We start from the raw sequence: 17,562 nt of genomic DNA on the forward strand, positions 1-17,562 counted from the left end.
TCTTGGAAAAATAATTTTAAAATGGCAAACTCCTATATTTTCTTACGTTTCCATAAAACATGGTCTGCGTTCACTTTTCTCCATGCCATGGTAGTGTAGGGTGTTTTCTAGAAGCGGAGGCGAGATAAGTGCTGTAATGTAAGTTCTTACGGTTTTGAGTGCTCTTCTCCTTTTGCTCGGTGCAGGAGGCAGTTTCAGTTTTGGTGAAGTTTACAGTTGGATGAGTTTAGTAGATAATTGTGCAGTAAAAACTGAAGTACTGAAGTAACGTAGGATGCCTCTTGTCTGCAGGCAAATTAGATCCCAGACCATAAATTCTGTTTTCAAGAGAGAAAAATCTCAGTTGTATCTCTCACATTCTTCTTTGTGTTAATAAAACACACAAGTGTTTTACATACAACATTTCTCCAGTCTATTCTGTTACACAGGTGTTTTTTTTTTCCTGGGGAAATTTTGGCTATTTCCCTTCTTGATAGTTTGGGGATGTTCTATATATGCGGAAGTGTATCATAAAATTATGGAATTGCCAGAAAACTGATTTGAATTCTGTATTTAAAAATGAAAGGACCTTGGGTTGACTTAAAATCGAACTAACTTTTGCTTATCAGGGTGAAGAATACTTTATTGCAGGAGTTATTTCAAGACAACCTAATTTAAAATAATCAAACTGTTATGCTTCAACTTGCTTACTCTTTGTTATTTTAAGCCATTTGTATATAAAATGTATTGTGCGGCCTGTAAATAAAATACATGAAAACTTGAAGTCTTTCATTGTTTTCCCTCTCTGGTTGTCAAACAGCATTTCAAAAGAACATTGGGTTAAACTGAAGGGTTTTTTTTAGTATCCAAATGAGTATAATTTTCAGTGTGTTAGAATTCTGCAAGTATTTGGAAATAAAAAGGTATTTACCGTTCCAGTACTTTTTCAACCACAGCGACTGGCAGTACTCATGTGCTAGAGGGAGGCTCCTGGTTGCTGTGGGAGCAGTGTAGGATACCAGGGAGCCCGTGTAGGGTACCAGCGAGCCCCGAGGGCGCAGCACAAGCAGGCGGCCTGCCGGGAGGTGTGGGGGGGAGACAGGCCCCTCCAGTGGGGAGAAGATGCTGCTCATCCCAGCACCGCTTGCCTCAGCCTTTCAGGATGGTGGGCTATGTACAACATGACCTTTTTATCTTGGCGCTGTCCAAGAGGTGCAGTTAATATTCCCCATCATGTCTTCAAAGAGGATGGGGTGTGTGTTAGAAGTAATGGGAAATGAGACCCGAAGAGGCAGGTATTGCCCGTGTGGCTGTAGCGTGAGCTGCTGGTGAAGCACTGTAAATCGAGCGTGGCTTCAGCAACCACACGTTCAACGTCTGGGGCTTTGCTGCTTTTGTCCTACTCTATCAGCCGATCTAATGAGAACACTTGCATCTGTCAATAAATGCTCTACTTCCATACAAAAATAAGGCACTGGCCATACCTGCAGTACTCTTGCTAAGCTCCAGGTCGGACAGGCTGCTGCTCTCGTCGCTTCAATACCAATGGCAGGTTAAAGGCAGAAGACAGGTGGTGAAGGTGGAAGTTGGGGGGGCAGCAGCAGGTACGTAGGTGGTGGTTGACATTAGGCTGGCATAATGCGTAGCTGTAGCCCAAAGCATCTCCTCACTTTAGTAGCAACTACAATTAAAGCCTGGATTTTACTTCTGACTAGTTCAGGCTGTATTACGTAGGGTGTTGACTTGCACGTAGTAGATCAAACAGTTGTGTGAAACAGTTCCTAGTTGTCTGCTCAGTTTTTCTCATGGAAGCTGCTATTGTGACTAGTAACGTGACAAAGTTGGCAGTGGTTTATGTTGGAGTATGAACCTGTAATGGTTTGAGAACAGTGCTGTGTCCTATTTATTTAGCTGTTAGTGCTAAACAGCCACCAAGCTGTGCAAAAAGGTACCAGTAGTAATTCCAGTGGGATCTGCATGTGAATCAATATCCTCAGCTGAAAATAAAACAGCATCAAGAGGAGAGATGAGCAAACAGTCTGTATCAACACAGAGCAAGGAACATGTCTGAAATTGGGGGCAAGAGACAAAGCAAACCATCTCGTGTCGCAGCTGTGAATTACTGCCCGCTAGTTTTGAAAGAACCATGCGATTCTGCAGAAACTTGTGTTAAATTAGCCGAGCTGGGATTAGGTTGCTTCTATTTTTAAGGAATGCCTGTAAGCCCCAACAGGCCATCCGGATGAAGGGGATTACAGCTACCAAACTCCCCCAGTGTGAGGAAGAAAATGCAAGTCAGAGCTCTTGGCAGTGACAACAAAGAAGGGGAGAGGGTGAGCTTCATTTGACAAATGAGGGGAACTGTTTCTTTTCCCAGTCAACTGCATTCCCTTCCATGGAGCTTGAGGGTTTTGCTTTTAAAGCCACTTGCTCATTATGGCTGCTTATTTTGTGTGGATTTTTTTTTTCTTTTATTGCCCATGGAGAAAACTTGCAGTCGGTGTGATTTAACTCTGGAGGAACTTTGAGTTGAGCCTACAGTACTGTTTTCTTCAAGTATAGCAGCCCTTGCTAATAGGCAATAGTCTGATCGCTTTTCACAGCGTGGCTTTGATTATGCTTCAACAATTCCTCTGTGGGTACTTTGGATGTAGTATTGATATGGCAAATTCTCGTAACATGATGAATGTGTCTTTAATAGGACTTCTTGCAAAGGGGCTTTGTGAAGGTATTTTCCATTATTAGAAAATACAGCGTAGAAGAAACATAACTGTGTAGAAAAGGGAATATTTGAGTGTAAGCTTTGCAGAAACCAGCCTGGGAGCTTCTGGTACTTGCAAGCAGATCTGACAGCTGTGTGCTGCCCTTTTAAGCTAACTTGGGGGGATTAATTGGTTTCTGCAGTTAGTATTTGGATTGTGCAGATGTCTCTGCCATACTCCCTCCTACACGCTGGGGTATGGCAGTAGTTGCTGGAGGACACAGTTGGAAGTGAGTGTTTAATGTGCAGGTCTCGCACAGATAGGTGCCTTTTTTCTTTCATCCTCCAAGTTCTTTTCAGACCTGTTTTACAAACATGTAAAGCATCTTAGCAGGTTCTGGTATGGGGGAAAAACACTTTCTCCTGCCTTTTCAAATGTTTTCTGAGGATCTTGTTTTGCCCAGGTGGCAGTGGTAGGGCAGTACTGATGTCTGCTTGCCCTGCCATGGGGGCCTCTCTGAGCATCAGAGCCGAGGTTGGTTTTCCTCACGGCCCCGTGGCCGCCTCACCCTGAGCAAGGGATGGGCTGTACAGAGTACTGGATAAAAGCCTGGCTTAGGGGGGGATTTTCCCTGAATGAGGAGCAAGGGAGAGAGTGTTATTTATGTGTTTGGCAACGGTGATTTCACCTTCGTTCTGCTCCGTCCCCACTGACTGCAGAAAGGCTTTGCGGGAGTGGTTTCAATGCAGGACCTGGTTTGGTTTTGGTTTGGCTTTTTTTTTTTTTCTCCTGTTTTTCCTTACTGGTATTATCCTTCAGGGAGCTTTGGGATGTTAGAAACCACCATGAGACTTCCTCAGGTCTGCTGAAGCACTGAGTGTTGCTCCTCCTGGACTCCATGGCACACCGCATCTACTGTCTTCGCTAGCAGCTCTCTTGTGTGGGTAACACATAGGGTGACTTTCAGGGGCTGGGACAGGATGTTTCCCTCATCTCTTCTCTCAAAGCTGAACTCCAGGAGCTCCTGTTACAACTTCCAACCTCAAAGACTAGTGACAGGAAAAATGCCTGTTACACAGGTCTTTTTTGTTTGTTTGTTTAAGGAGGAGACAAGAATTCACACACTGCAGAATTCACTGTCACGACTGTCTCCTGAGCTGCTTCTCTAGATTAAGAAGAATAATGCCTTGGCCAATAAGAGGCCATCGATTTCAATAAATCACCAGAATTTGGATCACCAGCATGGCCCAACCCTGTGGTAAGGTCTCCTGCTGCACTGAATCTGTTTCTCCAAGCCTAATTCCCTTCTGTTTCACCAAGGTAAGTGAGTAGCTGTGTTGATACTCTAGAAATACTCCAGGCTTTTTTTCCCCTAGCTTTTGTTTCAAATTCTTTGATGTACCAGGATACGGGGAAGGAAGCGTATACAACAGACCTTACAGCCACACACAAGCTCTCTCCTTTGATCCATTCCCTGATGAAGATCTCATGGAGCAAAAATGGAAGAAGGAAACAACTTCAGCTTTGTTGGCCAAGGTGCTTGTTGGTGGAATCTGCTTCTATTTCTAGCTGGGGAATGTATGTTGTATTTAATACTGAAAAGCTCAGAGTATTTTTCAGGTAAAATGTGAGAGAAGCAACCTCCTCCCACACTTGTGAAGCCAAAGATTCCCTATGCTCTTACCTGAAGAGGGCCAGAATCATTTACCAGCATTTTTTCTATGCATTTTTCAGTCACCCACTTCAGCCTCTACACAAGAAAAAGCACCATGTCTGGAACTTCATCCAACAATAATTTTTTTTTTTTTTTTTTCTCCCCACCCTGCTTCCTTACTGAACTAAGCCAGAACCTGCTTTAAAAACACCTCCTTGTAGGGAGAATAAATCTTGTATTTCAGTGTGAGAAAACCCTTAGATGATAATTTGAAACAAACTAGAAATGGGGTTTATCCTGAACTACAAAGCATTTTCTTCACACTTCCATTACCAGTGCTGCTTCTCCTCTGAGCTATGGGAAAGGCCAGGCGAGGGTGCAGAAGCCGTCTGTGCTCCCTGCCATCCCTGGTAACTCACTCTCTCCAGGCGGTGCCAGCTGTGGGCCATGACCTGGCACTGCACGTTATGGGGCACATAAATGCTGCTAAGTGTCTTTAGCGGATTTTGGGGGGGATGGACACCCGACCATAAAATGACAAAACCCAGCCGGCACCCAACGGTTTTGTTCATCAACCCCTCTTTGGCCCTGTGGCTGCGCGTGGTGCCCTGCTCTCTGCGGGACAACGCTGCAGCTGGTGCCTCCTCTGTGCCCTTCTGGCTCACGGTCTATGCAGGGCTGGTGCCGTTTGCACTCCGAAGAGGTGAGGAGGCGACGCTCTGCTGCTCCCAGGCGTGGTGGCACGGCGGTGTGCTGCTGCCTTGCAAAGATGTTGGTTTTGATCCGAGCTTCCTTTGTGGAGCATCTGGAGTGTTTGGATCCAAGCCTCGGGCGTGCATCCGTTCATTCCCAGTTGGAAGCATTGTTTGCCTCCTGGAATAGTTGAAATAGTGTCACTGGTTCAATGACGAGATCATTTTCAGCACCTGCTGGCCATCTGGGGTGTGTAACCACGCAGCATGCACCGGAGTGTATCATTGCTCACCTCCTCTGTAAGAAGGGAATACTTGCCTCTCATCAGCACAGTCAGTACATGCACCACGACCCTTCTTTTCACATTACCGGGAAGGGGTTTAGAAAAACACTGTTATTTTTCATGCGGGGATCTGGGAGAAAGGGGCTTGTCTGAGGTCACACAGGATGTCTACAGAAAACTAAGGAGCTGAATATGCATGTGTCTTGTTTGTTTTGCCTGGGTTACAGCAGCGAGTGCAGAGATGAGCACACGGATGGCTCAGGTTTTGTAATGCCACACCAGTATTTCTCTAAATTATAGGCTCCAAGACACAGTAAAGTGGAGGTCCTCTGCTCTGAAAAATCAGAGCAAGCTCTAAAATACTTTTCCAATGATACTGCCATTCTTACAGAATGATCTTTATATTACAGTGTAAAAAACCCTCAAACCCAAATATTGCTGTCTAGCATCTTTAAAGCCAGCATTACTGATGCTACCTTTTGTGTGTTGCTTTATTATTCCTTCTGGAAAAATGTTTTTTGGATGTTTCAGCATTTGCCATTCCCCAGTTCCCTCCACCAGGCCAATGGATGTTGATTGTTTCCAAAATGCAAGCTGGAGCACCAAGGCTTAGGTTAGATGAGGTTGTTTCTTGTTCTATCCGGGACAAATTGTTTAGCCTCTTTGTGCCTTGTTGCTTGTCTGTTAAATACAAATAAATAGTTGTATCTTACTCCTCAAGACCAACATCAGAATAAAAGCATTCGCTGAGTTTCTCAAAAATGCTGGTGAGCGCTAAGGATCATCAGAAAAATGTTCAACTTCTTCCTTCACTTAACAGCTCTCCAACTTACACCCCTGCAGAGCAACGTATGATTGAGAGATCAGGACTTCTGCATTGCAGCTGACCCAACGGCAGAAAATATGTGGAAGTTACAGAGGAGAAGTGGGCTGTGCCCTGTCCTCCTGCGCTGGAGTTTAAAATGAAACCCCAGCCCTGTACTGGGAAACAAAGGATGCCGTGCACAGGGCACAAACTCAGCAGCCAAAGCTACCTGTGCGCACCCCGTAACCTTCCCCACCCCACAGAGACCCTGGAAAACTTTTGTCATCTCCAGGCTGGAGTCCTTGCCCTGGAGACAAGGCAGGCAGCGGGTGATCTGACTGCACAGGCACCTTCCTGCTTTCTACCCTGCTACTGCAGAACAAAGATTAATTGTGATCGTTTATTTTAATGCCTTTTCTGTGAAAATTGTTCATTGTGGGGGTAAAAATAGACAAAGAACTACGGAAGACATGGGAAACGAACAGAAATCTATTAATGATGTATATGAGAAGTGGGGTAGTAAATAATCGTTAAAAACTTATCTGCAGATGGTCTGGTGATTCCGCATCAGGAAAGTATTACTCTAAACCTGGCAGACTTTATTAGAAGCTATGTACATTTTTCTCCCCAGATTGCTTCTCGTTATGGATTGCAGATCCTGCTCTGAGACTTCCAAGCAAGCACATACAATTATGCAAGACAGTGAAAGAAGACATGCAGGTAGTAGTAATAATTTTTATTTGTGAACTGTACTTGCAATTACAGTATTGCCTTTTGGGAACAATGACAAAAAACGCAAATCCCATAGAATTTTGCAGACGTGTTCTAGCAGAAATTCAACCCTATTTCAGCTTCTAGCATGAGATAAACTGGAGATGGGGTTCTCTTTCAACTAATCTCCTCGGAGGCTCCACTTTGGTTTCTTTTTTATTTGTTTGCTTGTTTGGTTGTTTTTTTTAAAGTACAACATTTAAGTCTGAACTGTAAGAAAGCAAATTCTTTACTGACATCCAGGGAAACCTTAGGCATGCATTCCTGAAGCACCTGTCATTTGTTGCTACCTTGCAGCCTCCGGACTCTTTTTCATTTCTCAACTTCTGTATTAAGGTTTCAGCATTACGGAGCTTTTGTATTCTAAAAAACTATTATATTTTGCCCTTTGTTATGGGATGCAGTAAATCAAAGTTTAACTTTGCATCCAAAATGCAGCGCTTTCTGGGTTTATTTAAAATGCAGATATATGGCTAGATACAGTGTGATGAAACTAAGGTACTTTGCAGAAAGGATAAATGTGAAATGCAAGAAGAATATGCTAATATGAAATCTGTGACAAAATTAATTTTAACTACATGTCTCATTATTTTGGTATGCTCAGAGCATGGGCACACAGGTATGCAATTTCTAGAATCATAATTTCAAACCATTCATTTAAATATGGATTTGTATGCATGAAATTTATACATAAAAATAAAAAGGAGCCATACCATGTCACAGTATGCAGTTCATAGGCTGGTAAGTAAATAAATTATTAATTTCAGTTACTCTTTCAAAGCAGCATTTGTTTAAAAGCATCTGTTAGTCTCTTTGAAGTGATGAATGAAAAAAATGTTTGAGAAAATGTCATCATTTAAAGAAAAACATCATTTTCACCAAAACATCATTTTGGTGAAACTGGCATGACTACCTAAATGGTCTTTTTTTCTTGAGTATGTATTTTCATCAAGTTCTAAAAATAACTGATTATTTGAGATATAGTCCCCATATGAGGCCTCCTCCTGACTTGGTTAAAATATATGTCTAAGTATTTCATCCATATGACATGTTTGTGGTGGCAAGAGCAGAAGGGAAGTAACCAGCGTCCAACAGAACTAAAGATAGTCACTGCAGTCTGTAACAAAGTAAGAAAGTTGGTAGCTTAAAAATTAGGTGAGATCATCAATTACCTCCACAGAATTGGGAAGAAAAAGGTAATGAGACTGAGAGGGATCACTTATATTGACTAATTAAAAATAATAACTTCTAAAACCTTATCCCAACAACCAAAAGAGGCTGCAGATAACAAGAAAAGGTCAGGATTTCATATGCAGAACGGAAAGAACATCAAATGCAGATGCTTCACTGACTCCCAATTTGAGGGAATACATTTCTAGTTTTAAGTGTGTTTGATATTCAGAACAGCTTCTGCTGCAGGAAAAGGGAATAACTGCCCAACTTTCTACACAGTGCAGAGATAACCATTTGACAAGACAAAAATCAATGTCAACAACGTACAGGCATGTGCGTTGCTGCGCGGAGACCGTTTAATAGGACACCGGCTCGACCTCTTCCAACCGAGTACCCTTTGGTTGTACGACGCTTTGACAAGTTGTGTAACTGTTGGAGGACTTCACAGGACAGGGGAGGTAACGCATCAACACCACCGTTATCGAATTCACGAGCACGTAAACAGACCCAACAAATTGGATTCGATTTCTTATCGGTAGGACTTTTGTAAAGAGAGTGCTCCAAAGCGTACCGGGGAAGCTGACAGCTCCTACCGTTCTTCAGAGCAGTTCTAAAACTGTTCATAAGTGGGAAGGAGAAACCTGCTCAAGTTGACATTAAACACTCTGCAGTTAGTCAGAAAATGCAAGAAATCAGGTTTGTAACACCTGTATTACACACCCTGCGTTACGTGAAACATTGTCTACATCACGCAATATATTGCGTATTGTTGGAATATTAAATTCAGCACTTCCACAGCTTGAACGCTAGTGATGCATTAATATTTTTAGGCTTGATTTTCTGTAGCTTTTTAAAAACAAGATCCATTAAATGACTCATAATTATTATGGTGACAGATTTATGCTCTAGAGAGAGATTATGCCATTTAAAGCTCCTGTCCAAACAAAACCCCCAAACAAGAAAATCTCGAAGACCTGATACCTCAACTCTGGATGAGATTGTGGATAATTTTTCTGTTTTGAAGCATGGAAAAGTTACTACAATACATTTTAGAATACTGTTGTGTTTTGCTTTCTGATCCATTAATCTGAAAAGCTGAACCACATTTGCCTCCATGACAGTGAGCAGGTGCTTCGCCAGGTTAGGCATCTATCAGTTATTAAGAAAATATTTTTTTTTTTTAAAAAGCCTCATGAAATTAATGGCTAGTAGATCTGGAGTGGTTTCCTCTGTGATACCTGCTTGAGAATCTTCCACCGGAAGGGACTACACTTTTGATTACAGCATAAATCATTTCCATATGCAGTGAAATTCAATATACAAGTATTCCTCTGTTTCTTAGGAAACTGTGACCTCCATTGCTATAGTGTTGTGCCTAAAAACTTAGACTGTTATCTTAGTTTGAAATTGTTCCTGCTGTCATTGAAGATTTTAGGTCAGATAAAGGATGAAATCCAAACGCCTGTTAATTTCAGCAGGGATTTCCATTTAATTCTCCAGTGACAGAATTTTCCTTTTGAATAGTTTTGCTTTTTTTGATAAAACTACCTTCCATTAAAAAAAAATTATGTATAATTTAGCATACTTATTTTGGCCACAGAGGACCTGAAATGCAGCTCTCCTTGAGAGTTGGGAACCACACAAATGTGTGAATTATCAAAGAAATCACAGAGATTCTCAGTTGTTCCAAGTCCCTGCAATGTAACAACCTATGAAGTGGATTTCTTTTATTAAGAGCAGTGGTTGAAAGGTGCTCAGGAAAATGCAAGTGGCTTTGCAGACTTGTATCCAAATCCAGAATATTTAATGAACAGTGATAGTGCAGAGAGAGATGCTCACAGGATTAAACAGCTACCATTTATCGTTAGTGTGTGTTAGAAAGCACGCTTGCCTTTCTGCTGGCATCTCTCCTTCCAGGAAGGGGATGCATTTGAAACTTGCTCTGAAAATTTTATTGATTAATCAGATTTAGGGAGTGTGATAGGGAGAGCAGAAAACACCGGCTTCTATTCCGCTACTAAACAGTAATAAGGTTTAACCAAGACACCTTCTCTTGTTATTCTTTAATTCTGCAGTGATGGAATAATAGTGTTATCCTCTCTAAAGGCTGGTGTGATACTTAACGAAATGTAATTAATGTGTTGGTTTAACTTTATATTAGAGGCAATGTTTACATCTGTAAGGTGAATTTCTGTTTAGAGGGATACAGGGATTAAACCTATTTCTAGAACTGTGCATTACTGTCCTCCTATTTGCCCAGATCTTTCACGTTGGACTGTCTAGAGCAAGAGAGGCAAAATCACTGGAGATGAGCCCTGATATCTAAATCAGATAAAACTTTGCACCTTCAACCAGAAACACAAGGGATGGAGAGTTCTAGGTTTCCCTCGAAATACCACACTTTGTCTCTAAATCAGTTTGATTTTTTTTTTTTTTCCAGGTAGTAACTCTAGTTGAATGGTCTTTGTGCTTTAAATGTTTATTGGGCTTCACAATTTCCTGTACACACTTAGCTGATTTAGGTGTAGAATATTTGGACAATTTTGGTAATTTTTTTGTAAGAGACATAAATTGGGTTTGGCACTATATTCTAAAAACATGAGTTGTATGATTAGCTCCAAAGAAGGATTAGACAAAGTCATAGTGGAGAGGTCCACAGGAGTATTAACAAAGACTCGACAGCCCTACGTGCCCCAGCAGATGCTCTCCCTGCATAGCAGCTGGGGAGGGGAGTGTGGGGTCACACTGTTGCTGGTCTGGCCCCTCCCTGGGATGCTTTTCTTATGAATTTAAAAGGACAAAGTGACAGCAAGCAGATGTCTGCGTTTACATTCCTCCAGGACAGTCCTCTCTGGAAAGGAAAATTCCAAGAAAAAAGCTGTGAATTGGTTCAACTCTTACTGCCCGTAAGACAACAAATGCAAATGGTGGCCAAAAAAGGCCTAAATGTAACAAAGACACCAAAGATGTGGTAGCTAATGACGAAAATTTAGGAGGGTTAGTATGTGGAGTGTTATCTGTGTTCGGGGTGTGCTGGGTGTTTTTATTTTAGGTGCTGTCTTAATCATTACACTAAGAGATGAGGCAAAAGAGAGGAACATGGAGCACGTACCTTAATATTTTAATGCAGTGAAATGTAAGATAGCATATAAAGTATCAGTGAAGCTGGTCATATTTACAAGACACAAGTTGGAATGAAGTGATAATGAAAAGGACTGCTACCTTCCAGTGTGATGCTGAAACTAAGGGTTCACGTGCAACCTAAGCGGAAGAATATCAGCAGGACACCAGTATATGATTTTAATGAAAGTAAACCATTACTTTAAAACTCATTAGAAAACCTTCAGAAAACAGATAAACAATCCAGTCTTAGAAAAAATGCCCTAATGTGACTTTAATGGCTGTATTTAATTGTTGCAGAGAATGTTCAAATGCTATTTGATCACCAACCTTGAACAGAAATTTGATACATGACTCTTTAATATGGTATAAAAATGTAAAATATAATCCACTGATGGAAGCTTATGTTAGACAAAGCTGGCCTAGATAGAAAGCAGATTTCTATGTGACAGTGGTTAGGCTTGGGATCAACTTCAACTGATAGATGCTGGCATGTCTGCCATCTGAAATCTTTAAATATTGGATATCTATGTTGTGATTTAAGCAAAGTTGTTGCTTTGATGTGGGAGCTGGCAACTGAGGTTTTAGACCTAACATTGTGCAGGATATCAGGATAAATACTTCTTTCTAGTACCGACTGATGGACAGTGATGAAATCAATGCAGTTTCTTAGTAAAAAAAAAAAATATTTCACATACTGTTTTAGTTTATGGAATCCACATTTTACTGAAAAGAACTTTATCCCATACCTCTTAACAAACTAGCATCATTGAAGCTATTAATTTCACCCACTCTTTGGGACTCAAGATGTATAGATTTTGCTTGGAACTTTTAAAATTACTTTACCTTTTTGAAAGATGCTTAAAATTTGGAATTAGTAAAAAGAAATAATAAAATTTTAAATATACAACCTGGCATCAGGACAAATATAATGAAGCAGGAGTCTGAAAAGAATCTGCAGGAAGAAAAAAGGAGGAAGATGCAGGCAGGTTACAGATCTAGGTACATTTGCAGATCACTTTGTCATCGATGCTACATCAGCAATATTATTACTGTTAAGGAGGTTAGTGACAGCTTCTGTCCTGAGATTCACTGTTGGAAAGTCTCCCTTGAATTTGCCTTCTTGTTTCATACATCAGCAAGTTTAGTTTGAAACACATTTTAAACTACCCAAGCTCTAACATGATTTGAAAGCACTTGCAGAATCTGCTTTGTCACGAAAACTAGGGCAACAGGGGTAGTTGGTTCAGGATGGAAAAATCTTCTTGTGATACAGACAGCTCTGAAGAAGGTAAATTATGGATGGCTTAAGTCATAAAGAATGGAAGTGTTTTAAGAGAGAAATACCGCGTTCAAATGGAGTGTCAGCCAAATAAAACTATGGGAATAGCTGGTGGAAAGGGAGTCCAGGGCAAAGGCAGGACTACACCACAAAGAATGTGGTGGAACCTGTGAGGAAACAGAATCCAGGAATGAATGCAGGTCTTAATACCTTCCTTGAGATTTCTGTTCTTTCATGTCACTTATGGGGAGACTTGGAACGCTTTCTGGACTTCTGCCCGCATTCTGTGCTGGTGCTTTGTGATACTGCAAACAACTGAAAAAGGCTCATGCTGAACTTCAAGGGAAACAGCGTGCTTTTGAAGGTGCAGAGCCTTTCACTAAAGGGTCTCCTTGCCAGGAGGTGCCAGAGGGGGACGTCTGCTGCCGTGATGATCCTCCCCAGGCCCATAAGTAACACCAGGATTTGGATTATTTGTTTTGGGATGCTTACACAGCAACAGAGTACTCCCTGGTAAAGGCATATACTTTGATTAGATGTGTTTCTGCTGTTTGATACATCAATACAGTTAGAATGACACCAGAACTGTTTTTTCTTTCTGATCACTGAAAAGGTTACAAGACTGAGAACAGTTGCTCTGTAGCAAATCTTCTGGCTGTTTAAAAGTTCTGAAGTAGAATTTCTCACTGAAGTAACTAGGGCTGGACTGAAGCTGACCTATTTTTTTTAAATTGACAGTAAATGATTAAATATACTGAGCAGGAAGGGTCCCTATGCATGCAGACTTTTTATTTTTGCTGTTCATAAAACTCACTTCTCACAGAAATGCACATCTGCCTTGTCATTCATGGACTAAAAACCAGTATTATGTTCTGTGGCTGCTGAAGGGAGAGTACCTGATTTTATGCTTTCATGAGGGAGTTTTCTTCCCTCCAACTTGGTGTACTATCAACAAGGATATGCCGAGTGGAAGTGTGAGTATTTAAGAGAGGGTTGTGTTGGGAAGCTAGCAAGAAGAACTGGAATCAAGATGAGTGTTTTCCCATGCCCTTTTCTAAACTTTTTCTATTGTCTTCTCAGAGTGACTTCACATCTATCTTGGCAATATTTCACACAGATTTGAGCACCCCTGGTCTGCAACTTCAGAAGAGAACTTTTTCTTTATCTAGAGAGAAAAGGGCAGCTGCTACAGCAAGAGCATGTCTGCCTTGTAGAGTTTTCACTGCACATCTGACACCAAAGTCCACCATCAAGCAACACAGGCTCCCTTAGATGAGTCGGGAGGATTTGTGCGCACTTGTTGTCATAGTTCCATCATCTTCAGCAGTGTAAACGAACAGGACCTTTAGTTGGCTGGGTATGTTTGTTGGGGGGCTTGAGTGGCACTGATTCCACTAAACTCTCCAGCAGACAGTTGTTGGTAGCAGAGCCCTGAAGGGTGAATTAAGCCTATGGCAATGGAAGGGGCAGGAAAGGCAGGCTTATTTCCATGGAAAACCTATGCAGAAAAGCCTTCACATATAGCTGGTGCACAGACAGTTCTGAGAAAAAAATGAGGGGGGAAAAGAGACAATAGAAGACTCACTGGAGAGGAAAAATTATAAGACTACCTAAATTATCTTCACTGGATTGAGTTGGGGAGGGGGTTAAAAGAAAAACAACCTACTTTTGGTAGGTTCCTTTAAACTGCTCGCCTGAAATACAAAGTACACAAAGGCTTGTGGATGTGTTTATTAATGTATTAGAATCTTACTATTTTCAAGCTGTAAAAAGATAAATGATAGAAATTTGGTTAACGAAAGAAAGTTCTGTTACCTGTTTACTGGGGTGATGTAATAGCAGAGAGAAACTGAACCAGGCTATTACCAGTTGTATATTCACAAAGTACAGACGATCACTATTTCTACCTCACCTCACAGCAGCGAGGATGACAGGCTACAGGAGAGTCAATGTCTAAAACATCCAGCAATTATTCTGAGGGGAAATTAAACAGTGCCAGAAAAATGCAACCAGATGCAATAGATTCTCTGAAAACAGGGATTTAAAGGTTATTTGTGTAAGCTTTCTACATACTTGGAACTTTATTTCAGAAGCTACTTTAAGTACAGGAACACTGCTGGTAGTCTAAGCTGTCTTCAGTTTCAACAGGACGCAATCTGGCACTTCATTCATTTGAAAAGGAACAGTTATTACAGTTTCTCAACCTGCTGTCCACAGTGAACATACTGCTTTCTTAACATCTGGAAATGAACAACCAAATAATTTTCCTTGGTGTTATTTAATTGCCATAGCAACCACGAGGCTATTAAAAATTTACAGACAAGAGAAACAGCTTTAGGAAAGTGGAATGACAAGGAATCAATAAATGGACCTTTGGTGCCTTCTTACAGTACACTTGGACCTTTGCTGATAATTCTCCCCTTCATCCTTTCGGTGATCCCAAATATTTTCAAATGTCATATTTTATCTTAGCTTTAAAAAAAAAGATTAAATGAAACTTATGTAAAGACTTCACAGACAAGTGTTGAAGATGCTTACTCTCTTCTGGAAACTCAACCGTAGGAATAGTAGTATGTTAATTCCCAACATCTCTTAGGGGAATACAGCGTGAAGCCTTATGTACAAAACCTAAATATCTTCATTAAGCCACAGGAGGTAGTGGTTTGATTTTTAAAATGCTGTGCAACTACTACTTACAATCCAACTACTGTTGATACTACTCCCCGGCTGGCAATCAGTGTTTTTTAAAGCTTATGTTTGCTCTGTTATTTGTGGTTTATGCTGTGTAGTCATCCACAGGAGTTGTCAATTGGCTTGATTCCTTTTCCCTTGTTTCAGCATTAGCTTGTGTGATGCTGGAAAAGGGAATGATTTGTATCAGTGTGAAAGAGGTTGTGTTCTTCCATTTATTAGTATTGATACTAATAATTGCATCAACGTAACATTCAGTAGTTTGAACCCTTAGGAATTTTCTCATGCAAACTACAAAGATTTAAACCCAAAGAAAACACTTGTTGACTCTATGCTTTTAAGCTTCTATCTTGACTACACAATAGTTAGATTGTGGCAAAATACACATGGATACCAGAAGGTTTAAGTGTATTTTAATACAGCATCAAGCAGCATGATTATTGTTGCCTGTAAAAGCAGGGTAGTACATGCAGATTTTCGGTGCAGCTCATTTTAAAATAATTGTGCTAAAAATTCCAGCTTTATGTGATGTCAAATTCTTTGACTCCTAATAAATAAACGAACAATTTATAAATTCTCTTATCCTTGACCCTAATAACATAGTGCCTCGCTGTAGCCTTAGAAAATGAAAAATCCCTTGAGGTGTGTATATGTGTGTGTGTAGGAAGGAATGGGGCCTACTTGTTTTGTCCTTGTTAAAATCCCATTCTAGCTGCAATCTGGCAATGGGCGAAGAGAGGTTACACTGCATTGCAATGATGTCCCTGCTCACAAAGCAGGCCGCTATTTCTGTCCCAGCATCACAACTGTAAAAGCTCTGACCCAGCACACCTGCTAGGTGAACTGTGTTGGCCAGTTCTGGAAAATGTAAGCTCTTTCAAGTGAGAAAGGAAGGAGCCTCAGATTGTTCTGAACTATACTATGCGACCACCACCACTACTTGAATTAAGATTGACATTTGAATGAAATGAATTAAGCTTACTTTTTTTCTTTTGCAGAGGAAAAAAAGTATAAATCCTCCACAATCCTGTCACTGTTACCTGGAAAAAATGAATACTCAGAATGAGAGAAATTTGGGAATTCTAATATTTGTAAATCAATTCCCTGGTAGAACTTAAAGGTATCATTTTTACTGTCAAAAAAAAAAAAAAAAAAAAAAAAGTGTAATTTGAAATCAAAGTAGTCTAAAAATTTAAGAAATATATGCTAATCTAGTGTCAAAAGCTTTCCACATCCAGTGAATAGTACAGCCTACCGTTTTGTGAAACTATGTCCAACAGTCTATGTTAAACAGACTTTTCACTTTTGTCAGAGAATAGGTCAAATAGTAATTTGATGGCTTTGACTGAACTCATGTCACAGGAAGCCTTGAAGTTACTGGTAACAAATCAGTGCTTCTCCGGATGTGCGGCTGATAAGAATGTGAGGCTGTGTAAGAAGTGGTCTTTTGTGTGTAAGGTTATTTTTGAGAAATACCCTTTTCTGTCTTACTAGGGAGGGGCATGGTATTTTTTTCAACTCTTTCTTAAAAATCCATTCTCTCTGCAATCTAGAAATAGGCTAACACAGGTTGTGCCAAATTGTAGTCATGTCCCCACTCATGTAGTCCACCTTGCACTGTGCAGAACATAGTTTCCAGCTTGGCTTTTCAACTGCTTTATTTTTTTGCTTAATTTCTGTCCTGTTAAAGGGTGACCGAGAAGCTCCTTTCAGCAGGAATAGTGTCAGCAGCATGAAAAATTTCACTCAAACTTTATTGGTATGACCCCTTTTAGCCATAAAAAGTTACTTTCTTGTGTACAAATGTTTAAATTTATAGTTAGAAAAGGAACATGCAACACCCACAGAACAGTGGACAAAATGCAGTGGAATTTTACTGCAGAAGAGAACATGCAACAATTTTTGGAGTTGAACTACAAATCAGAAGTTATAATGCTGGTAAAATCTAAAATCCAGGATGTGTGCTAAACAAATCATTGATACGGTTTAAAATGCTGCAACCCACAAAAAGCAGGTGACACAAAATGGATGACTATTTAGCTTAAAGCATGTCCTGGGCCCCACTGCACTGGAATGACAAGAAACTACATGTAACTTGTAGGAGAGGAAAGGTGATTTGATGACCCTGTTCTGGCACTGAGCATCTGCTCAACTGTTTCTACCCAAGCAGTCAAAGATTTTCTAGTGTCATCAAGGAAGAAACGAGGAGTAGATAAAGCTCTTTCAGCCAGAACTAAAATGCTTTACAAGGAAGGCCTAGATCTGAGGTCTAAGACTCAAGAGCTAGTAATTTTGTAAAGGTAAACTGAGAAGTCCAGTTTGAGAAAGTGTTAAGTCATCAAAGCACATATGGCAGTGAAAAGGGCAGAATATTAAACCTGCCTCAACGTGCACCGACCAAGACATTCA

Source organism: Athene cunicularia, assembly GCF_003259725.1.
Source record: "Athene cunicularia isolate RWA chromosome 2 unlocalized genomic scaffold, athCun1 chr2_part2, whole genome shotgun sequence".
In the NCBI taxonomy this organism is placed as follows: Eukaryota; Metazoa; Chordata; class Aves; order Strigiformes; family Strigidae; genus Athene; species Athene cunicularia.